General features: G+C 45.3%; 1 protein-coding gene across 2 annotated transcripts in view; it reads left to right on the top strand.

Annotated features, from left to right (window-relative positions):
* Positions 1-24,644, top strand: part of LOC135259881 (periphilin-1-like) — a 100,627-nt gene that overhangs the window by 8,652 nt on the left and 67,331 nt on the right. For both annotated transcript variants that reach the window (XM_064344773.1, XM_064344767.1), the window contains exon 2: positions 20,345-20,467. The gene's annotated coding sequence lies outside the window, so the exon portion shown is untranslated. The remainder of the gene's footprint in view (positions 1-20,344; positions 20,468-24,644) is intronic.

Here is a 24,644-nt window from a genome sequence, read left to right as displayed (position 1 = left end):
CATATTGATTATGTAAAGATAATAATAGAACTCACATTAATTCCTTGGGTGATTATGCAAATGTGGAGAGGAGGATTGTGGGTAAAATGAGCATCTGAAGTATGGCTCTAAATGTGTGCGTTAGTCTCCTGAGAGATGCATAGAAAACAGCAGGTTATAGCTGTAGTGGAAAGTCCTAATTAGCATTAGCATGCAGTATATACATTAACATCAGCTCGTGAATGATTTGATATGTTCACAGCTTGTCTCTCCATAAAATGGAAAAAGAACCTGTGCTGCATGCAGTCCTGCTACCCTTTCAAAATCTGACTGAACTGGGAAGCCTCATGCATTTGCACTGTTTTGTTTACAGTGAGCGCTTGTGGATGTTAGCATGCTTGCATGTGTGTGTGAGCCTCCCTTGAAGATAAGAGGCTTAGCCTCCTTCAAAAATGTGTTTTTTAAGTTATTTTTCTTCTTGTTAATTTCATCAACAAAGTCTAGATGCTGGCTCATAGCTGGATATTGAGTGGGGCTTGACTGTTAGTGAGTGGTACATGATGCATATATGTGCGTCTGTGTGTGTGTGTGTTGCATGTGGCAACACCTGATAAACAAAATCTGTGCAATATATAATTCCGACAATTTACGGTTATTCCATCAATAACCATTCTTATCATCTTTTGGGCTTCCCAGTTACGTAAGGAAATATTTGTGCAATGACGGATGCGCGCCGTTCCTTAAACTGACAGCTTGACATCCGGGAAAAAAAAAGAGCCTTTTAATGTAAAATAAGAGCGGGAGAGAGACGGAACGCGATGGAGAATGAAGGCATTGAAGTTCCCAACAATGGGAAAATGACGGCTTATTGAGCGTCTTCGGGGTTTTCCTCGGCGAAGAAACGCCGCGCGCAGATACCATCAGCTCCGTTTGTGTTCCTCCCGCACGTTTCGGGGGGCGGGGGGGGGGATGGGGGGGGGGGTGGCGCTCGAGTTCACATCTCCCCCGGTTTCACCCCTCAACTCTAATTTCCCCGCCTTGAAAAAAATCAAATTAAGCTTGTATCTCTGGTGAATGCGGCGAATCTCGGCTCGGCCCGCGTGCGAGCGAGCCCGCAGATCTGATTCATGATGCCGCCGGGGGCCCTGGTCCGCGGGCGCACGCCGCGCATCTTCAGAGCGCGCTTAACGGGCCGTTTGGCAAATTAAAGCCGAGATGTTGATACGCCAAACTTGTATTGGATCACTTCAAAGGACCGTAGAATTTGATAACGGAAATCAAATCTTACGAGTCGTAATCTTGTTTTTCTTTTATATTCTGGGTGTTGTACAGCAGCGAAGAATCCGTACTTTTTGTGAAGATGGTGAGCAATGGCAGGGTTATTATAATAATATTATTATTATTAACAACAATAATAATCATCATCATCACCATCATCATCAGTATTTAAAGGCTGTAGGCCTGTGTGTTGTGTGGCTGTTCAGATTTATATCCGTTTTATCATAAAGAATAATGAACCATAAAATAAACGTTTACGCCTAAAAGGTGGCTTTATCTGTGCGTAGGTGTTTATTTTGGGCACGAAACGCATTAATGTGCGCAGTAGATCTAAGTAAGCAGTATTTCTGTTTGTCTTAAGTGCCGCGCTCTGCCGTAAAGCTCGCTCGCAGGAGCAGATGGTGAATGTGGCCATCTGCTGCTGTAAACTTTAGGAGGCTTTATACCAAGTTTCAGCGATGCCCATATTTCCACTCACTTACCCAGTGCTGTTCGTACAATGGGGCCTTTGAAAGCAACATTTCACACATCTCCCGTTGTCTAATCATTAATATGTAACTGGTGAGGCATTTGTGCGTGTGTGTGTTTAAACCCATGAGTGTGTGCATCTGTGTGTGTGTGTGTGCAGACGTGTGTGCGTGTGCATTCATGCATGTGCATGTGTCTTTGCATGTGTGTGCATGTATGCATCTTTGCATTTTGTGCATGCGCGCATGTGTGTGTGCCGCCCATGCCAGTGTCAACGTGTGTGCCCGTGTTTGTACATGCACGTGTGTGTGTTTGTATGTGTGTGCATGCATGCGCGCATGTGCATGAGTGGTGTGTGTGTCTGTGCATGTTATTACATTACATTACATTACAGGCATTTAGCAGACGCTCTTATCCAGAGCGACTTACACAACTTTTACATAGCATTTTTTTTACATTGTATCCATTTATACAGCTGGATATATACTGAAGCAATTTCGGTTAAGTACCTTGCTCAAGGGTACAACGGCAGTGTCCTTACCCGGGAATCGAACCTGCGACCTTTCGGTTACAAGCCCAGTTCCTTACCCACTGTGCTACACTCCGTCCTATGCATGTGCATGAAATTGAGCTGAATCTCAGCGCTGCTCAGCCTGGTAGCTGCACGAACGCAGCCTCCTCCTCTGAATCCTGGGAGCCGAAGAAGCGGAGCGGTAAAACAAACAGTCGGACCACTTGTCCTGATCGATCTCTCTTTTTTCTCATCGATGGCTGTAATAGAGGAGTCGACTGATGGAATGACCACATTAGACCGTTGGGATTTAATATCTGAACGGATCCTCGAGTCCTCCAGAGGTGTCTGAACGCATTTACACAGTGCCACTCTTAGGCCATCTGCAGAGCTCTGCGCAGTAATTTTTACTGTCAGGCCTTCCAGATAACTTTACTTCAGGGGACTAAGCTAACGTTAACCCTGTAGCCTCTTTCTGTGATATCAACACGAGCATTGATCCCTTGCAACAGAAACATTGCACGCCTTAGTATCTTTTAAAGGGTCCAAACTCTGTGTGTATGTGTGATTTAATCCACTGGTAATGACGTTCTACACTGGTCCCTGATGACAGGGACCACCACCCCCCACCCCCCCACGTTCGTAATTGCTGTCTCCCGTCCCGGTCTTCCCCCAAATTTCTTTGGTACCCTCATGATTAAAACTCTGGCACCAGAACTAATTAAATCTGCAGTGAAATACATCAATTGTGTGTTTGAATGGATAATAAAGAAATGGTAGAATCACGTAATGCCTGTTGAAGATAGCTTCTTTCTCTTTGCTAGTAGCTTCCCTGTCTTTTCTCTCTGATCCTGCCGAGATTTTCTTTAAAAAAAACTGCTCGGACTGACGTTCCAGCTAAACACACAAACCATGATCCCCTCGCTGATGAAACAGTGAGTCATTTACTTCAAAACATCAAGCCGATCGATAAGAGATTTATCGGGTGTTACTACACGAGTCAGAGGGCTGAGTACTAGTTGAAATTCTCTTCTGAGCACGGGCAGAGCATCCGCAATGCAGGCGCAGAGCTCTACAACCAAGGCACGTGGGTCCGTCCACGACTCGAGAATCTGCTGAGATATCCAGGGTTTGCGTTTGCGGAAGAAAACTCAGTCTTCCACACATTCGCGGTGTTAGTTTTTTTTTTGGTAGACCCGTTGAATAATTCGGCTGGCGAAAGTGTGCTAGTACGGGGGAGTTGAATTGCGCCCGTGGTGCGCAAGCTAAAGACTAGCGGTCCCCAGCTAGGGGAACTAATCAAATTCTTATTGTTTCTCCTGGGGTGACATCACATTCCACGGAGGATGTTCACGTGCTAACTAGCGTGCGTTACGCTTCACCAAATTCCCTGCTAAGTGCTGCAGCCTGTCGGACGGCGCGACCGTAGACCAAGTTCGGGCTTTGTCATTAGCTGACTCTTCAGTACGATATCGCTTTAACCATGTCCCTAAGGGGCAGACGTCCACAACAGCCAGCCGCCTTTGGTTCTGTCCCGCCAGGGCGTAGAGAGGACTTAACTCAACCATGGTTCCCCGCCTGTGTGATTAATGATATTTTTCCAAAGATAAACAGCGTGTTGGATAACAAACGATTTCTAATTTTGAAGGTGGACTGTGTGGAGTGATTAATGGCCAAACTTCTGTTGTGTCGTCAGGTAATCGACTCCCCTTCCCTCAGGGATCAATCATTCAATTGCATCGGTGCAGTTGTGGATTCACAGTACACAGATGATATATTTGTATGGACAGAGCGCTATGCTGTCATGACCTTACAAAGGTGCATGCTTGATTGTTATAGGGACACGGTTCGAAAGGAACTCTAATTCATTCTTGTTTTCTGTATACAAGTATCATAACAAAGCCTTCACCTCTAACAGTTATGCAGAAAACAGTCACAAAACAGACAACAGACAGATGGCACATGTGAGACCGTGTAAGTCTACCATCTAAGTACCTTCGTTTTTAAACAAGGCAGAGAGAGTGAGGTGCACCTTCCTCGTTGAGTGGCGTCTCTCTCAAGCTCACAGCCAATCAGAAACTCACTAACCAGGTTCCTTTCCCTAATGGAACTCGTTGCCGTGACAGCATTCCGCTTTCATTCCGGCTGTAAGCGTTCAGTCGGTGGCTGCCAGGGGTGCACTGTGTGAGCGTTTTGAGAGCGCAAAACACATCTCATACATAGACCCGGGTTGTAGGTACGCCATTGTTTCAAGACAAACATCAGGACTTGTGTGGACGTGAGGAACCAAACACGAATATCGGCAATATGGTATTGCGCATACCTGCGATCGGTTTTACTGATTGTAAGTTCGAAACGCTCAATTTCAATCCAGTCAAAAATAGAGGAGGGACTCAGTGTGACCCATGCTGACTGAAGGGTAAGCTGAAAAGGGCAGTGAGGTCAGAGATCAGGCCTGGGTTTATCGAAAGGGTTTATCTAAAAGTACAACACAATACGATAAAGTGTGTAAGTAACAGATCAATGGTCTGTGTAGATTTGTTGTTGTAAGGCACACAGTAACTGTTGAAAGAGTACGTTCATTTATACTAATGTACCTGACAACCAGTGGACTCAGGTGTGGAGATGATGCGCGATCCGCCTTCCCGAATGTGCGTTAATAAACTCATTTGTCATTTATTACACCGGCGCTATCTGTGCCTCGTTCATTCTCACTTCCTGTCTGGTCCTTTGAGGCTTTATATTACATTAAAAAAACAAAAACACATTTGGATCGTTTGCCTTTTGGCTTTAAAATGTGTTGCTCTGGACCTCCCCTTACTGTCAGGGTGACAAACAGGCGGCGAGCCAACAACAGCAGATACTCATCGGCGAGAACGCGCTGAACGCGCGGCTGCCAGCGTCCCCCGCCCGCGTCCGCCCGGGGAAGATTGCGGCGGGATTAAAACGAATGGGCGAGTTCCGGGGAAATTCAAGATGCTGTCTGTCAAGCGGAGCGGGGAAGAGCGATGGACGCGCACCGCCCCGCAGAAAAGGCCCGCCACAAATCACAGACCCGCGCTAAATTGGCCCGGCTACTGCGCTATAAATAACCGGGGGAGAGGAGGAAAAAATATTACGTCATATCAATTTCAGCTCGGAATGTTGTACACCCCCCCCCCTTTGTGACATCACGGTGCCCGGGCAACGGATGGTTCCGGCACGCTGTTCCGTTGTCGGTTTATGCTGTGGCTTCGCGGTAGTGCTGCGAAACGTCGCGGTCCTGCGCGTAGACATTCAAAAGAAAAATCGATCGCGCGGGGAGGAGAGAAAGAAAAAAAACCTCAGACAATGTGAAGCACTTAGAAAAACATTAGCTGTGTTGCTACAATGGAAGACCAATTTCAGAGGGACTTTAATTACAGACTTTATGGAAACCAGAATTACAAATAAAGAGTGACACCAGAGAAAGGAGAGGGAAGCGTTAAGATGGCGAGGATCACCTGGGGAGTGCGAGAGAAAAGAGAAGCGCTGTCTGCACTTCGCTCCGCTCTTTCTGTGGTCTGAACCTGACGAGGGCCCCGGATTCAGAAACACACCTGAGCCGGATGGCTGTGTACACTGGAGCATTATCTCCCCAGGTCAGCACCATCCTGGGGGGTAAGGGGAGGGAGGGGGTGGGGTGGGATGGAGGATCACTGCAGATAAGCAGCAGTGGAAATGAGGAATGGTGACCGAGAGAAGAGGCGTGGGGAGAGATAAGGTGCACAGTGCGGGACGGTACCGGACGGAAGCGGGGCTTTTTGTGGCCGGGTCAAGCTGGGACAGGGAGGTGTGCAGGAGGAAAGCTGTGGACTCAGCAGACAGGACCAGGGTAGCGAACGGGACACACATCCTGGAAATAAACACTTGAGTTTGAGCACGGTGACGTCACCCCAGCCTGGCACCAAATCCTGGCCATGTAAACAACAAAATAACACGGGGTATTGAAGAACAGAATCGTGATTTACGCTACCTTTTAACATGAAAGAGCTCTTTGAAATAAATCCATAAATAAGAGGAGGAGCGGCAGGGGTTTCCGACTGACCGAGATCACATTTTCATAGCAACATTTGCATATCGTCAGGGAGCTCGTTGAGTAAAGCATCTTTTAATTGATTTTTTTTTTTTTGTTCCTGTTTTTATTTTATTACTGGCAAATCCTGATTATTCATAGGACATTAACCACGAGGATGAGAGCCTTTTATTGATTTTTTTATTTTTTATTTGCTGCACGGGCAAGACCACTTGAAAAGGCATCAAATCCTATTACACATCTTAAGTGCCTGTGAATAATGTTTAATTTGCGTATCCTAGAAGATTTTCTTTGAAGCAACTTTTGATTTCGGCACCACTTCTTTTTTGAGACACTCCTGGGTATTCCTGGGTTTGAAGTCTTTAAAACTGTGACTCTAATCACTTTGTTTTTGATATTTTGCAGGGGCAATATTTTTTCAACCAAGTTTATGTGCTTGCTTTTCTTTTGTGAATCTTTGATGGATAGATTCTTGTGCCTTTGTAGACCTTCCCACAAGGGTATGTAGCTTGTACAACACTGCGATACAGGTACACAGGAATTACTGGGACGCTCCTCTTAGTTGAAAAGATAAGATGGTTTGGTTTTACTAGGTGGTCACAAGCAGACTTGGCTCAGTGGATTATATTAATACTCTTTAACCCTTTAAACACCAGCAAAATTCCTGAAAAAAAAATTCCAAAAAAGTTCCTGACTGTTTTAAAAGAAATGTCTGTTTTTACCAAAGTTTATGAGCAGAACAAAATGTTCCTTTCAAATAACATTCTGTACGTTTTGGTTAGTATCACGTTCTCTTAAAAAGGATTTGGAATCATTTCTCAAGAATGACACATTTCCTATAGATTAGAAGAGGACAACAGTGGAAGGTAGGAATCAATTAGTTTATTGACTACAGATATTCCCCTTTACCTATTTAGTCTGATGTTTCCATATATTGCAGGATGGCGCTTTCACGCAGGTTACTTTCCAATAACTGCTCTTTTGACTCCTTTTACACATTGCTTGAGTTTTTCAGCTTCCTGAGCAAAACGCTCAAAGACCCGAGCTGTCAGTCAAGCTCGGTGTTTCAGATTCCCGCTCGGTCCGTGCCGTCGAATTAAAGGCTTTGAAGTGGCGACTTCATTCCTCTCCTTGAGCGCGAGGCTTTGCCCTGAAAGACTCTTTAAGAGTTGGCTGCCACCGCAGCCTTCAGCCCACGCACACCTGTCTGTGGCAGCTCGGTACAACAGTGACGTGATTTCTGACTATTTTTTTCGTTTTTAATGGGGCCGGTTACAGCTATTTCTGTAAAAGTTCAAAGAAACAAACTGTCAGTGCTTTTTATACACCTTGTTTTGTTACTTTTGCTTGTGGTGTGTGATAAAACTGTCATTCTGAATGGCACCGCAGGATTAGACGTACTTACTGTATGGTTTCAATACAGCATCGTATAGGAGCTGGTCTGCAGAACATGTCAGTGCAGTTGTCCACATAATCAATTTTGAATCGAGACAGCTGAAAAGCGTCAGACATTTTTACCTTGTAAGACAGGTAAGACAGTTTTTGGGTATGATTTGAGATTTTATCTTAGGCTCAATGTTTCACTGGGAATTGTGTCTTCAGGTTGAAGCATTGTAGATGTATGTGGGAGACCAAAAAGCCCTTGTGGATTCATATTGATTGTTAGCAGCCCTGTATGCTATAATTAAGCTGCAGCTGAATTAAAGTGATTTGCAGCCACGTGTGTCGCTGTTAATCAGCCTCATTGAGAGAAATCGATGTGTTTGTTTGGGGGTCTGGGAAGAAGCCCCGCGGGGGCTCAGGATGTGGAACCCCCAGTCGATACCGGACGGGACAAATTTGATCAGAACCAGCCGGATAAAGAGACCAGCTGTTTATTTTTGTTCGCGGGGGAGTGTAATCCGTGCCGGGGCGTCTGTCAGAGCCGTTAAGCGCTCCGCGGCGATCGCGGCTAGGCGCGCCGCCGCGCGGCAGCCGGGACGTCTCATCGACAGCGACAGCCTGCCGCCTCCTCCGCGCTGGGAAGCGGGCCTGCTGCTCGCCCGCGACTTTGGACGCCAGCTCCCCCAGCCCCCCGTCCCCCCCACCCACCCCATCCCGACGGAAGAGCAAATTCATTTATTAAACGGCGAATGCGCGCCCTGTCGAGCGCCTGCTCTCTAGGAGGGGGGAGGGACTCCGTCGCTAACGCCGCTCCACGGGGAGGGGAGGGGGGGCGGGGTCTAGCCGATGAGGCGTGAAGCGGAGGGGCTCTGCGTTTCCGCGGCTTCGAAGATCCCGAACAGCGGGGCTCCCCGCTTCCCGGCGCTGCCGGATTAATGCCGGAGAAATCCTGATCCCCCCGCCTGCTGACGCCGCTCCTGCGGCTGTCTGCTCGCCGGCCCCGCCCGGTCCTCAGCGCCACACCGCTCCGAGCGTCTCCTGACCGGGGGACGGGGCTCCACGTCAGGTGAGCATCACTGTGAAATACGGAAGGGCCTTCTGCTTCCAAACTGCAAGACAAACACCGAATAGATTGCAGAATGGGGTCCTGATTACGTGGAATTTTTTTGATCCTCAGCAAAATCACGGGGAAGATCTGGATTTAAGTGTAAATGGTGTCTGATCTGGTTCACTGGCATCATTTATAAAACGGGCTGATCCCCCCTAGTGACCCCCCCAAGAGCTTTGCTGTGCGTTTTTGGCATTAAAGGAGTGGGTTTAAGAACTTCGTCTCCTGAGGGAATGAAGTGTTTGTGTCCTTTTCAATCAAACTTCAGTTATTTCTTTTTTGGGATCAATTAAACTGAATTCAGAGTGAAATGGGACTACCGTTTCCAGTATATTTTTTTGAAACTAAAGATGAGGAAGGGAATCCTTTCATGTTGAGTGTAGAAGAAAGCAAGCAAAAAAAAAGCTTTTCAGTTGTGTAAAGGAAAAAAAATACAATTCTCTTGACCTACTTAATTGTATATTCATGAGCAAGAGAAAGGACTTTCAACTGCTGTGTGTTTTCATGGTTATTCTAGACTCAAGAGTCTCTGAACTGAAATATTCTGCCTAAAATCTCAAAGATAAAACTGTAAACGCCTTGAGTGTTGTTTTATAGATTTTTACCACAGGGCACGGGAATCACACGGTTTGCTTTATTGCACTCGCCTGTCTCCTGTGCTGTAACCTGCTGCTTCCTGTTCTTGTCCTTCTCTCCGCTGTTTGGTAACATACGAGAGAGGCCAGATTTCCCCCCCAGCGCAGTTCCCCAGAGAGAGCAAAAATTTTCCAACAGTTGAAGATTTCATGCTCCCGGGCTTTTTTTTATGAATAACTTGTTCCTCTTACTTTTGTCATTATATCTTTTAAAAAAATCTGTTTCTGAGGTTTGTGGGAAATCTTCTTGAGGATAATGTCTAAAGCATATGGTTGTTGCCTTTAGTGCCATGATGCTTCAGGCTATTGATAGCTACAGATAAAAAAAGCAACCAGATCCCACAGATGGGAACTTGGACGTTCTTAAGTTCAAACTGACGTGCTTATAAATAGTGCGTCTGTTCCCAGGAGCCCCCGCATAAATGGTTGGAAATGCTTTCTTTACGATGCTACTCCATTTCACTGTAAACATATTATGAATGTCGGTATTCAGCACTAATCATGAGTGTGGTCGGTCTGCAGTTTTAGGACATTTTCACATCACGTCTGACGGGGAGGTTTTATGAAGCCAAATGAGAATGAGTGACGGAAGCAGTGAGTCACTGTAGACCACTATAGACCGTACTGACCGGGACACTGATGGAGCTGATTAGAGAGGTGAGACTGAAGGAGTGGGGTCACTGGTTCCCACGGTGATGCGGCATGGTGGGTTTGATTAAGAGATGGGGTTAGCTGACCCCAGGGAGGTGCGTCCAGGTGAGATTGATGAAGAGGTGGGGTTAGTGGTTCTCAGGGAGATGTTGCCAGGTGATAATGATAAAGAGATGGGGTTAGTGGTTTCCAGGGAGATGTTGCGAGGTGATGATCATAAAGAGGTGGGGTTAGTGGTACCCAGGGAGTTGTTTCCAGGTGATAATGATAAACAGGTGGAGTTAATGGTCCTCGGGGAGATGTTGCCAGGTGAGATTGATAAAGAGATCGGGTTAGTGGTTTCCAGGGAGATGATGTCAGGTGATATTGAGAAAGAAGTGGGGTCAGCGAGATTGAAGAGTCTTGCTTGTGGTTTCCGTGAATGGGAATGATGGAGGAGGGCTGTCAGTGGTTACATTTACATTAGGTTTGGTCATATGGCAGGCTCCAAATGTGCAATAATCTGTGTCACAGCTGAAAGTCATTTCATCAACCCACAACATAATGTTAAATACTATATTAGTATAGGTCTAAAGATACAGTTTAAGGAGATAGTCAATTTGAGGATATGTTTAAAGGTAACATAAGTAAGGGGTATTCAACCCAGAATAAATGGTCACAGTTCAAGGTTTGTTGAACCAAGATGCAGTTTTGGTTCCCATGGTGACAGAGCTGGATGGGAGTGATGGAGAGGTGCTGTCAGTGGTTCCCATGGTGATGGATCATAAGGCTCACTGCAGACGGGTGGGTGGGGTGGGGTGGGGGGGGGGGGGGCACTGCCTCAGATTCTACCGCTCACCCTGCACTCACAATCTAAGGCCTTCTCCTGATCCTGTCCTCATCATTGACTAATCTCTGGCCCGCACACTGAAAAGGACACAGCACTACCCAAGGATCTTAACTCCAGTCCTGGAGAGCTGCAATTTCTGCAGGTATTTGTGGTTTTTGTTCAATAAGCAGTTGGGGGAAAAAGATATGTGGGTTCTTCTCCCAATCAAAAGACTTGAATGAAATACTGTGCACTGACATAAAGATTTTAATTAAATACTTAATTGCTAAAACGCAAAAATCAGCAACCACTCGAAGACATAAGTTTGAAATCTTATTTGTAGACTATTGCTTTTTCACAAAAGTGAACCAACAACTATATCACATTTTATAATATAGGAAATGTGAAGAGTTTATGGAGGGAAATAGCTTCACAGAGTGTTTGAACCACATTTACCATGTATGAAATGCCTAATATCAGTTTACATTGCATTATTTCAGTTTATTTTCAGTGTGGAAATGGTCACAGTCTCTGTTTAGATTATTCTTCAGTTATCCCAGCTGCACTTGGTTGAAAACAATGCAAAAACCGGCACACTGATCAGGCTGGCTCCAATGAGCAAGGGGGATGGATTTCATGGTGTGTGCGTGTGTGTGTGTGTGAATGCGTGAGTTTGCGTGTGAGTGTGCACGTGTGAGTTAATGTGTGTGCGTGTGAGTTTGTGTGTACGTGAGTGTGTGTGTGTATGTGTGAATGAGTGGGTGTGTGCATAAGTGTGTGTGTGTGTGTGTGTGTGTGTGTTGGGGCTCTGAACCCCACACGGTAGAAGGACAAAGTACCGTTATTCCCTGGGACGAGATGATTCCGTCTTATTTGAGCAGACAGCCAATGAGGTGGTAAAACCCCTTTGCCCGCTCATCTTGACCTTTTTGTCCCAACGCGCCCATCGGAGAGCGCTCAACCCCGTCACTCCCGGGGCCCCTGACCCCGCCCACGCCACTCTCCCCGCCGCCATGGAACTTCATTTCTTATTTACTCCGATAAAGTCTCCCCCAGGGGGAGCCCATCACATCCGCCCCAAAACCCGCCGCACTTGTAAACCGCCAGGGATGAGGGCTGGTATTCCTGCGTTGGGCTTTAATGGGGGGGGGCTGGGACCGGAGCGCCAAGCCGAGTGGGAATTCTCAGGGGGGGAGGAATCGGCGGGAGAATGTTTGCGAATGCGGGACGCGTGCGTAATGGGAGTCGTGCAGTGAGAATGCATTCGGAACGCTGAAACGGAACCTGGCTTCAGCGGTGGGGGCTGGCTGGGGGGAGGGGGGGGGGGCAGGCTGAGTGTAATGTCACGGCAAAAAAAGAGAAAAAACACAATATGGAGTGTAGTGGAGAGGAACACTGGGAGATTTCTCCAGGGAGGCCTCTGAGAGGGTTTGTGTGCATGTGCGTGTGTGTGCGTGCGTGTGTGTGTGTGTGTGTATGTGTGTGTGAGAGTCTGCGTGTTTGTGTATGTCGGTGTGTGTTTGTGTGCATGTGTGAAGTACGTTTGCGTGTTGCATATGTTTGGTGTGCATGTTCATATGTGGGTGCATGCACATCCGTGTGTGTGTTTGTGTGAAGTGAATAATTGTGTGTGCATGTGTATGTGTGTGAGGGAGTGTGTTCGTTTGTATGTGTACAGTACATGTTTGTGTGCGCATGTGTATGTATGTGTGTGTGTGTGTGAGAGAGTGAGTTTGTGTGTGTAAAGTACATGTTTGTGTGCACATGTGTATGTATGCGTGTGTGTGTGTGTGTGAGAGAGAGTGTTTGTGTGTGTACAGTACATGTTTGTGTGCGCATGTGTATGTATGCATGTGTGTGTGTGTGTGTGTCGGGTGGGTGGTGGGGATCGGTGGATTGAGATGCACGTTCCGGTAGAAGATTCTGGAATCGTTTCATGTACATTCTCCACACTGCCTTTTCATCCCTCCCAGTATTCAGAGGTCTGAAGACAGAGCTCACGCCTTGAGGCTGGTTTCTGTGCCAGTTTTCATTCCACCCTTTCATACAGGAGAGAAATATTACGCTCCCCGAGGCAGCTGCTACATCTCTAATTCTGGCTACACATCTTCACATTATCCATTTAGTGGAGATAACACAATAATCACACTGGGTTTTACACCAATGGAGGAGAATTGCACTCTCTGTCTTTCTGTCTCTGTCTCAGATGGTGTCTCAAACCTCTATACCCATCCTTGTCTTGGGGAGTAGAGGGGAGAGATAATTTTTGATCTTTTTTTTTTTTTTTACCATTTCTGATCAGAGTTGTCAAAGAATGAAGGATGGGTTTTTGAATTGTCAAACATAATTATTGAACTACCATTATGTTTTGTTCCAGACAGAGAAGTGAAAATGCTTTGGAACCAGTCGACAGTCTTTGAATTGTGAACACAAGTCAGTGTGTAAGTAGTGTTTGAGGTTTTGCAGTAAAAAAAAAAAGGGGAAGGGAAGCCAAGAACCAGTCACAAATACATGGTGGAAAAGCAAGGAAATTGCCGGAACCGAGGTTTTAGATCACTGAAATGAGGGATGCAAATTGAGGTGAGCTCAGAAGCTGTAAACGTGGTGAACAGTTCCTTATTATGCTGTACTCCTGTACACATCACATATCATAGATATTTAAAGAGCAGCGCTGTCAAATCTGTATTCCCAAATGCTGCTGGGCAGTCACTCAAGGACAAACGCATTAGCCGCGTATTCCAAAACAGATGCTTTTGAAGGACAGCCCCAGGTGACAGGCGTCAAACTGAACAAACAGTCGTCACCGCGAATCATAAATATTTAATTTGTACGTGGTTGTTCGCTCGTTGGGAATAAACCCCCCATCCCGACGGTGGAGCCAGTTCGTGGATATTAGCGAGTTGGGGAAACCGTTGCCGTTTTAGCCGGTTTGCGTTGCGCACCCCCGTGCTCTGTGACCCAAATCTGCATGGCTATTTTTAACGACATTATTGATTAGCGCTGCCAGTTGTATTAGCGCGCGCAGCACTAGCGCTCTGTCATCAGTGCTGTTGCGCACCCGCATGCTAACACGTTAGACCGGTCTGCAACCCTGCTCCTGGAGAGCTGCAAGGTCCGCTTGGTCGTCTCTGCCACTTGGCACTTAACTGACCGATTACAATGTTTTATTCCCCCGACTTAACCTGCGTCCAACTGGTTGCTGGTGGAGACTGCAGCTCTCCAGGACCCGAATGCTAAAGAGAAATCTGGTACACTGTGGTTGCATGCAAGACATTGTAAAGCCATGCAGCGTGTGCTTTTATGAGTTTTAATACTACATAGATGATTAATTAGGATTCATTAAAGACTAATCTCACATTTCACAACTAACAGGTACATTCCCAAGCTAACGGGAAACCACATACCTACCGTGGTCCCTCCAAACTCTTGTTACTAGGGAAAAGACGATTTTCCAGGCCAGTGTTTACATTTAACGGGAGTGCTCAGTGTCATTTTCTTAAATTCCCTAAATTTTGTCAGTTCTAAATGACCATGGATAAAATGTAAATGAATATTTAACCAAACAGATGTTTGAATTATTTATTATTTATTTCTCTTATTTTTCCTTGATACTCATCACAACCACCCACATCATGCTGTGTTTCCTCACAACCAAATGGTTATGAGTCAAAAACATGTTTTGGGCTCGTGCCTCATTAAGGAGAAAGAACGCTCTAGAGGAGAGGAATTTGAGGCTTTTGATTAGAAGGCCCTCCACAGAATGTACTGCTTAGCTGAACTGGGAAAGTAGTAGTCACGGCAACAACTGCAGGGGAAAACAGATTCTCTTGCCTGCAGTTTTACTTTGATACAGCTTTCCAACAAATTGGCTCTGTGAACAATATCTTCATAAACATCAAACTTTCTCTTTTTCTCTGACCTTCAACTTATCATCTATCTGTTCTCTGGGGTTATTACTTTAGATTTTTTTGTCTCAATCTTGGCCACGACTAGTTGGCCGAATGGCTGATTTAGCTGTTATCAGCTGTAGGAGAAAGCGGTTCCAGACTTCAGTTCCTTTCATACGAGAGGTGTCTAAAATATTACCGTAAACAGTGCATGGCTTAACAACCTGAAGCAAATCCATGAAAAAAACTGTTAACATAAAATTCAGTTACATATTTTACCTATACTCGATAACTTTCTATTGTTACACATTTCAAAATGTAATTTCCCACATTTATCCCCTATAGTAATAAATCTCATCTCCCACAGTTGTAATCCGTCTTTGGGTGTGATGTTGCACTGTCTCCACTGGGAACAAAGTTTGTGCAATTATTATGAGTTATTGTGAGGCACAATTAGGAGACATAATTAGTCTCAGCGTAATAAATCAGGAATAATCCATTTCTGTCGACCACAAAGCCGCAGACAAGGTGAAGGAGAATGTGCTCGAACAGAGAAGAGGGGTCGACAACAGGTCGCATCGATGCACCGACTCCTGATGTGAGCTTGAAGCGCACTTACTTGACTAATATTTGTTTGGTGCCGCGATTCACAGTTAGGTCACCGATTAAATTAATACACTGTGCAGTAAAGCCGTTCGGATAGAACTGATGATGAAAAATATCTTCTTTTGGCGTAGGAATGTTGTGACTATTGTGCAGTCCGTCATTTTAAAGTGAAAGCTTAATTACCGCGGGCGATATTACGATTTCAGCGAAAGTGTAGCGACCAGCACACGGGGGCTATACGTACAGTAGTAACCCGTTTTCTATTACAGCGATAAATCAAAAATAAATTAACTACTTTGCACACACAGCAGTCCTTCAGCGATCTCACAATAAATATGAATAGTCATTATTTAATAAACCCCATTTCATTTAAACTTTATCGCACTCTCGCGACCTTGAAAGTGCAGCGTTTTGTGAGTGGGGGGTGGGGGGCGGGGGGCGGGGACATTCTTGCAGTCACAGGTCTTCCTTTTTCCATCAATTACATCAGCATTCCCTCTGGAAATGAATGTTTTTTTCCCCCTATTGTTTCTCTTTTATGGTACTTCACTCAGTGCCATATCTATCCATATTTCATACCAGATGTGGTATTTAAGATACAAGTGGGGCTTTTTCCCTTAAATGCTAATTAACTTACACATTTAATTGATGAAGTCTTGAATAGCCCAGGCCATTTCTGAGATTGGTATTCCTAAACCCCAATGGGTACAACAAGGAGGCTTCATTTTGAGCTGGTTTCCCCAGAACATTAAGGAAATATCTCTGGTGAGTTGTTTAAATCCTCTACAATACATTTTTACAGCACAATTCCACTTCAGTCACCAGCTGGATGAGCACTATGGCAATAATATTTTAAAACTAGAATATAATATCGTAAAATCTTAAATGGCTCTTCCCAAATCTGATCTCACCTTCAGTTTCATTTTTATTTTGTGTTTTCAACTGCCCAACTCCCACAGCCCCACCCCCATGGTTGTCATGTGACCTTGGAAGACTTTCCAGAAACACTTGCCTGTGGTTCCTAGGCTTTGGCCTGGTTCAATCAACGGTTGTCCTTAACTTTGACTGACAGTGAAACACGCCTTTTAGCTCGCTTCTTCACAGCAGTCACCACATTGTGTTTGCCAAGCTTGCGTGTGAGGGGAAACATAAAAACATGTATTTAGTCCAAAGACAAAGACCATTGTTGGTGGACTCCAGGCCTTTGAATGGCTTGTGGTACGTATCTTCCCTGTGATCAGTTGTGTGCATTTTTATTGATGAAATTAGTGAAGTACGGAGCCTGGGTTTTCTACAGGAGGTCTACAAACCCCTGGGGGTCCTTGAAGATACTGACCTTAAGTGACTTTGAAGGCATTGTAGGGGGTCCCATGGCCAGACAGTGATATGCAGTGACTATACGCAAGCTTCTTTTTTAATACCCTTTTGTAACTTATGATGGGGGTCACCCTGGATGTCTGGGTTGGGTCCCTGGATCAGAAAATATGTAAAATCCCTGTTATGGAGCGTTCTATCTGCAACACTGATGAATGCTATTTGTCGATGCATGTTATTTGTATGCAGGTACTCTAGTCGGGGTGAGCAGAACCATCTGTTTTACAGAGATTTTGTCTCTCTGGTAACACCGGTGTAATTTCTCTCTCAGTGCTGGCTCACCCTCCTGCCTTGAGATATTGAAATCAAAATCAAAATCAATTTGACACCTCTGAAGATTCAAAATAAATTTTAAAAACCCCTTGGGTGTCCTCATCTAATCTAGAAGATTCAGACTCCCTTTTGAATGCATTAATTGCCACTCCTGCTGGGAAATTGCCGCTCCTCCAAGGCCAAATCAGAGGGCAGTAAGGCCAAAGCCAAATTCAACATTTTGACATGCGATGTAGGAAATGCAATAGAGCAGGAGTGGCCAACCTTAGGGTCTGCTGGCTTTTGTTCTTACCTTAAATACAGCGACCACTTTACACGCAGTAAACTAAGTGAGGTGAGTTGACTCTGTAATTGACTGCCTTACTTGATCAAGTATGTGCCAGGTAACAACAAAAACCAGCAGGCCTTGTGAGGTCGAGTGACAGTGAGTGTGGGAGAGAGCGGTGTTCGGTGGGCGGGGGTTGAGTGAAAAGTGAGAGCGGGAGAGAGGGGCGTTGGGTATGTATGTGGAGGTTGAGTGGGAGAGAAGGGTGTTGGGTATATGGGGGTTGAGTGGGAGAGAGGGGTGTTGGGTATATGGGGGTTTAGTGGGAGAGAGGGGTGTTGGGTATATGGAGGTTGAGTGGAGGATGGAGGTTGAGTGGGAGAGATGGGAGGTTGGGAAAGGTGGGAGGTGAGGAGAGGGGTGTTGGGTATATGGGGGTTGAGTGGGAGAGAGGGGTGTTGGGTATGTGGGGGCTGAGAGGGAGAGAAGGGTGTTGGGTATGTGGGGGCTGAGAGGGAGAGAGGCATGATGTGCATGAATTTGGTTTTTTCCTGCTTGCGAGTCGAGTAGATTTTTGAGACTTTGGGGGCGGGAATGGCTTAGAGAGTGGCTGATGTCTCCACTCCTTTGATTGGTCACATTTTCCACCTTAAAGCCCCTAATTGTCTTTGTGTCAGTTGTACAGTACACCTGCTGTTAAATGAGCACAGGTTAAAAGCAGGTGTGTGAGGGGACGGGGGCCATTTTGTAAGATGCAGGGATGGGTTCCAGTTGGACTGAAGCTGGGTTTGCTCTAAAGTGCTTTTTTTGAATAGACTCCAAATCTCCCCCCCAAAATGGCAGAGCCACAGGAAGCTTTCTCTTAGTGTTCAAGTTGTTTGAGAAAGCTTCAAATCGTAAGTGGACTGAGAATGCAGGACCTGGAGGACGAGCTGTAAAATGGTAAAATAACCAGTTTTTAAAAAACCCTGAATACCGTTGGGAAACTTTATTTACTGGCAAATTCATATTCATCTAAAAAGCCAGTAAATACACTGGGAACACCAGGAAGTCTATTTCCATATTAATGCTGTTTTGGAATCACTACGGCATACAGATAGGAATATGTATTGTATTTGTACACTTTTGACGAAACTCCTTGTCCTCCTTACAATGTAGTTAGCGTGCCACAGAGTCCTCAGTCTGACACTGATAAATGGTTTCCTCAGACACTGGACCAACCCCCTCCCCCCTCATCCCCCACACCCCCCACCCCAAATAAAAAAAAAGGTTTGCTGTGTGACAGCCTTGATTTCATGTATAATTCAGCGATGTGGAAATTAGCCGCTTTGTATACACACACCAGCCGGGTCAACACGAAGGTCTGGTTCGTGGGCGCCTTCAGTTTGGCGGCTGCGCTAACGAGCGTAGCGTGCGGTGCGGCGAGTGACGGAGCCCTCGTGCTGCAAGCTGGCGTACTCGCTAACGCGGACGGCGAGTTCGTCTGGCTGCCGCTCCTTTTCTAGACGACGCACCAGACCGTAGAAGGAAATGAGCAAAATCTCTTCATCTGAGTGACTGAGAAGAAGGGAAGCTCCCTTATTTTTGTCTGTGTCTGTTAATTGGTTTGGGGGGTCTTCGACCCTGGTCCTGGGGAGCCACAGGGACTGCAGGGGTGCCCAACCCTGGCCCCAGAGAGACACAGGGATTCCGTGGGTTCCCCAACCTTGCTACTGGAGAGCCACAGGGTCTACTGGGGTCCCAAACCCTGGTCCTGGGAAGGGTGTACAGAATTATTGATATTATTCTGGGGTGCTTAGATGTGGGTGGGGTTTTATGGCTAGGGGTGGGTGCACAAGAATTTTTGCCACTGATTTATTATTTAATTATTATTAAAATATGCAGTTTTGTCATTCTCTGCTGTCTGCTGCCAGTCGTTACTTTTTAAAAAAGATATTCAATAACCAATAATAATAAACTCTGCTGTAGTGAGCAATCATATAAATACAAAGCACGCCTAATTAATGAGCTATGGCTGAAAAAAAAAGTTTAATTCGGAATCTGCGGGTTAGGAACTGCCCATCACGGTCAAAGAGCGACCAGGTTTCAATTAACGGAGAGGAGATTCATCAGCAGGGGGAGGATAACACGGCTGCTGGTTCTCCCTGCCGGAGGCCCGCTCTGTGCATTATATTTCAATCAAGTTCCTTTAACACGCTTTGATTTTTGCCCCAGGTGCCCCCCTCGGCCATTTGCATTCGATTCGATCAATTCCATACCCTTACTAGAGTGTTTGAGGGCGGGGGGGAGAAAATCAATATGGCACAATAAAGTAGATGCGAGCGTAAATTGACACACCGGGGGAGCGCGATGTTTGCCCTGGTTTCTCTAAGTTCTGCAAATGGATTGCTTCCTTCGGGCTAACGCAGATTCAATGGCTTAATCCGCAGAGTCCAGGAGGCTGCAGCTGGTATGAAATTTAAAATAAATAAATAAAAATGTGTGGTTTGTTCGTTTTTTTTTTTTTTTTTTAACTGCAGCTGGTTCTACATTGTTACAACTGATTTATTTTTTGTCATTTCCATTTTCTCGCCGTGAATCCAATGTGCATCTTCCACAAATTTGTGCAAATGTATTTTTGCGAATTTTTATAGTCGTTTGCTCATGTGGAGATGAGGGAGATTTTTAAAACCGCAGTTGGTAGCTGCATTGTTATACATTAGCAACCAATTTCTTCATTCATTTCAGTTCTGTCTCCGCGTCCAGCATGCACTTGCGTAAATGTGCTGTTGTGCCTGTAAATAGACAGGCTGAATAGAAGGAAAATAGCCCTAAATGGCATTGCATATATCTGAATGGGGCCCACTGTCAATAAAGAGAAGGGATGCAATCAGTATAAACTGAGACCTTATGAATAGTTTTTACACAAAATGAGAAAAATAAATGTTTACATGCACAGCAATAAATTCAGCACAAATATAATATACGGCGCATGGATTATGATGAACATTGCATCCATATTTCATTTGCACACAGCTGTCAGATATTTTATATTATAACGGCGGCATTTTGTCCCTGTTTTTAGGAGTCATCGGCAAGGCTGTGCAAGGACCACTGTGGCTTACTTGGACCTCCTCGATCGCAGGTAACGGTCCTGTTCAGAGGACAGGTTCTGGACGGGATTTCCGACCGCTCTCCTGGACCGCAGGTAATGGTTCTGTTTAGGGGACTGGTTCTGGACGCCATTCCCGACCGAGCGTCTGGACCGCAGTTAATGGTTTTGTTAAGAGGACAGGTTCTGGAGGTTGTTGTCTAATTGAAAGGGCCCCCGGGGACGGGTAGCCTGAGGGTGTTCCTCTGTCCTTACAAACCCTCCGTTTAATCAGGCCAGGGGCTGATACTGCTCATCCTACTGGGGAATGGGCAATGGAGGGGAAGAGCAAAATATATGGTGAAGTGCTAAAGACCAAAACCAATGCTAGGACAATGCAAAGCCTATGACCAAAATGAATGTTAGAACAATGCATATAATATAAAACCAATGGTAAAATAACACAGAACTGGGGAGTCTATAGGGAAATGATGCAACACCTATGAACAACAAATCTACTGTAATACCATAGAAATCATGGACCAAAACCTCTGGTAAAAGATGTAAAATAGGGCTGAAGGAGAGGGGGATGACAGTAAAGGACTATCATGATAGACAGAATAACATGCTAAAGGGATAAAGATCAGGCAATCACTGATGCCTCAGCTTTCCGCTGCTCTCTGATGTGTGGTGCTGGCAAACTCCGAAAGCAGAAATATCTTTCAGCGTAACTCCAGGGTCTAGCGCACAGTAGATATTTACTCCGTGTAATTACGCTCCTGAAATGCTCCTCGTAATGTAAACTGCACAGCTTTCGAATTATTTTGTTCAAATGGGCACATTTATGCAAGGCGTTCATTAAAATAAAGAGATGTATGTTGAAGTTATCAAGTGCATCTTGGTAACTTGATTGCAGCATTTTGGTTACCCATTGGCGAGATGTCTGTTAATTCAGTCTATTGTCATAAATGTATGATTTAAGCTCTTAAGGAGCCGCATTTAAAAGTGCAGTTCATCAAATATTTAAATTGTGCATGCAGTTTGCAGTCTGCCTGATATAGCAATAATATTATTGGCATCAGGCCAGCACGGTGGTGGGTAGTGAGTAGCACTGTGACCTCACAGCAAGAAAGTCTGGGGTTTGAATCCGGCCTGAGCCTTTCTGTGTGGAGCTTGCATGTTCTCCCCGGGTCCGCGTGGGTTTCCTCCCACAGTTAGGCTAATCAGAGACTCTAAATGGCCCATAGGTATGAGTGTGTGAGTGAATGGTGTGTGTGCCCTGCGATTGGCGGCCTGTCCAGGGTGTATTCCTGCCTCTCGGCCAACGCATGCTGGGATAGGCTCCGGCACCCCCTGTGACCCAGCCCAGGGTAAGCGGGGTAGATGGATCGATTATTGGCGTCAATTCTTTTGTGGAAATATCTATGTTACATTTAAGAAAGGCCATAGATCTTCTTGCATGGATGTATGGTACTGATTCACTCACCAGGCAGTGAGCTGCTACCCTTAAGGAGCTGCACCCTTAAGGAGGCATGCTACGCTGCACCCCAGGTAACGTTACCAAAGTTTTACAGTGTCCTTGGATGACATTAAGTTCCGATTCAGGTGAAGTTTAGAAGTCCTGTTGGCTTTCCATTACAGATGCTGGATAGTAGATGGGAGGCTCGCAGTGTTGTAGAGAAAAGGCTGAAATCTCTCCTCCGGCGAGCATTGATAATGGAATAAGCAAGAGGCTTCTTTTTAAAGTCTGAGCCAAGAACTGTTTTTTTTTTTTTCTTTCTTAACATTTTCACACACATTTGAAAAGTCTTCAGAAGTCCGCCTGGGTTTTCATCTGAAAGGCTCAGGTCTGGCATCCTCTTTAACGCCAAAAAAAAAGGAAAAGCCTGGCGCTTCATGAACACAGAATTGTTTTATGAAGTCATGCACAACAAGGGAGTCTGATGTAGTAGTACCAGAGTCATGAAATGGGAAATGGGGGCGGGTTAAAAAATTATTTTCCATTAATGGAGTTGATTTGTAAACCGTTTCCTCAATAGTCGACACATCACATGCTACGAATGCGAAACATATTGACTTTTTTTCGAAGCTTCAAGCTTCAAAGGATGTTTGGTTGCATTTTGACTAGAAAATGGGAGGCTGAATATTTTGAGTCTCTGTCACGTAATTATGAATCTCAGTCTGGATGAGGAGAACATCACACTCCCTAATGTTCCGTCATCATCGTTGCTTTAACTGCCTCTTCATGTGTGTTAAATCAAAGCCAAGACAGGAGTGTTTTTGGTCTGTAACCCGGGAAACATGGATACTGCTGGACTCAATGGCTCGGCCCATGCCAAATTGGCCAGAATGTTTGTGGAACTGGATTGGGCAGAGTCAGCCCTGTAGCTAATGTGATTGGCCGGGATGGTTGAAGAGCTGATAGGATTGGCTGGGGTCATAGGGAGTTTAGGGAGTTTTGTTTTGCTCTGGGTGAGAGCTGTGTATTGCTGAGAAGGTACTGACAAACAAACATTCTACTGTGTTGTATTGCTGCTGCTATACCGTATCTATGGACTGTATAAGTAATGACCATGGCATACACTTCAAAAGTAATGTATAGCACAGTTTATACTCTGAAAGAGTGCTCATATGTTATAATATAAATTGGCATTCATTCACATATACCAGTTATACTCTAAAGGTGCGTTCATATCCTAACAGTATGCATTACTCAAAGTGCATCATTCGATTCATATGCCAGGTTATTCTCTAAAAGAGTATGCCATTCAGTATCACATATAGCAGTTTATACTCTGAAAGTTCACCTGTCCCTGTACTTTATACCCGTGTCCAAAGGTGCCTGTTATACCAACGTTGTACTGAGCCCATTATATCTATATTCTACCCTGGCAATTATTCCAGTATTTGAGATAATGTGGAGAGGGGTCAGCAGCAGAGAGCAGTGGGGCCATTTTCAACGAAACCATGATGATACCTCTTTGCCTCGGCCATAAAAATAGCAACAGGACGGTCTTTGGAGAGGCATTCAAAATAATGACGAGTTTCCATCCCTTTGAAACCCAAGAAAACACGGAGAGGCTATACATACCATCCCCAGACAAAGATTGTTAAATTTGTCGTCCGTCTGAACCAGCGAGCGTCGAGAGCGCATGCATCGTTTGGAAATGCCGGTGTAGTGCTTCCTGTAATCCGCACCATCTCGCAAACGAGGATGCATTCCCCGCCCCTTCAGGCATGCATAGACGATGAGGCATGCATAAACGATGATCATGATGAGGAGGCAAACAGAGGGGCCTAGTTAAGCCTGCTATTTTCCTGGTGCTCTAATTGGGTCTGTCTCCGTAATGTATGAGTGTTTAAGCTATCGCACTCTTTAAAAAAATAAAAATAAATAAATAAATAAAAAATAGGCTCGATTCAAACCAAGACAGTGATGTGCTCTACTGCTTTAGGTTTTAATTAGTATGGATCGCATTTTTGGTCCACGTCTCCTGAACTCACACCGGAGAATAAGATTCAGCGACTCCGAGGATTACAAATAATGCATATTTACGTTTCCTTTCAAACGCGAGTGCAGTTTTGCGTAGCGGCAGCCGAAAGTCGTGATTTGACCGTGAATATTCGTCAAGGTGTTTGGACGCCGTCCTCCGCGTGTGTCAGGCTCCCCTTCAGAACCATTCATCATGAGCGGGACAGCTGTCAGATTTCGCCGAAAAACAATTAAAGGTTGCGTGCGCAGGTCAAGCAAAACTGACAGTTAGTCGTCCGGCCCTGCCGTGTGAAATCCTGAGAGAGGCCGTTTTTTTAATTAGACGTGTGGGTCCAGAGGCCTCCTGTGTATTTGTTTGCCTGCAGTGATATTTACTGTTGTGTTGACATGGATTGGGAAAAAAGTCTTGTATCCAAGGAAAGCCCTGGTATTGAATTGGGGGGGGGGGGGCATCAGTTTAATATCCAAGACGATGTGGACTACCACTTCTTTTATGACAAGGGTTTTTTTGTTCTTTTTAAAAATTTGTTTTATGCGCCTGAGAGACTTGGCATATAGTTTATTATTAGCCGGACTTGTGTGGTTCTCTAGTGAGTCGGTGCTGGTTTTTACCTGTGAGCTCTCTTCATTGTTCACATGCCTCATAAATCTCATGACGCATTAGTGTCTGTAGTGTCCTCATAGGTCACACCATTATTACGATATGAAGTGCTTTAATACGACCCAGTTAATGTGCCAAACAAGAGCCAGTATGCTAGTGTTTTGGGAGGACAATGTGTGACACTAGCTGGTTTCAGAGCT

The sequence above is a fragment of the Anguilla rostrata genome, chromosome 7 (assembly GCF_018555375.3).
Source record: "Anguilla rostrata isolate EN2019 chromosome 7, ASM1855537v3, whole genome shotgun sequence".
Classification (NCBI taxonomy): domain Eukaryota; kingdom Metazoa; phylum Chordata; class Actinopteri; order Anguilliformes; family Anguillidae; genus Anguilla; species Anguilla rostrata.
The sequence above is the reverse complement of the archived record's forward strand: the minus strand, read 5'-3'. Positions and strand labels throughout refer to the sequence as shown.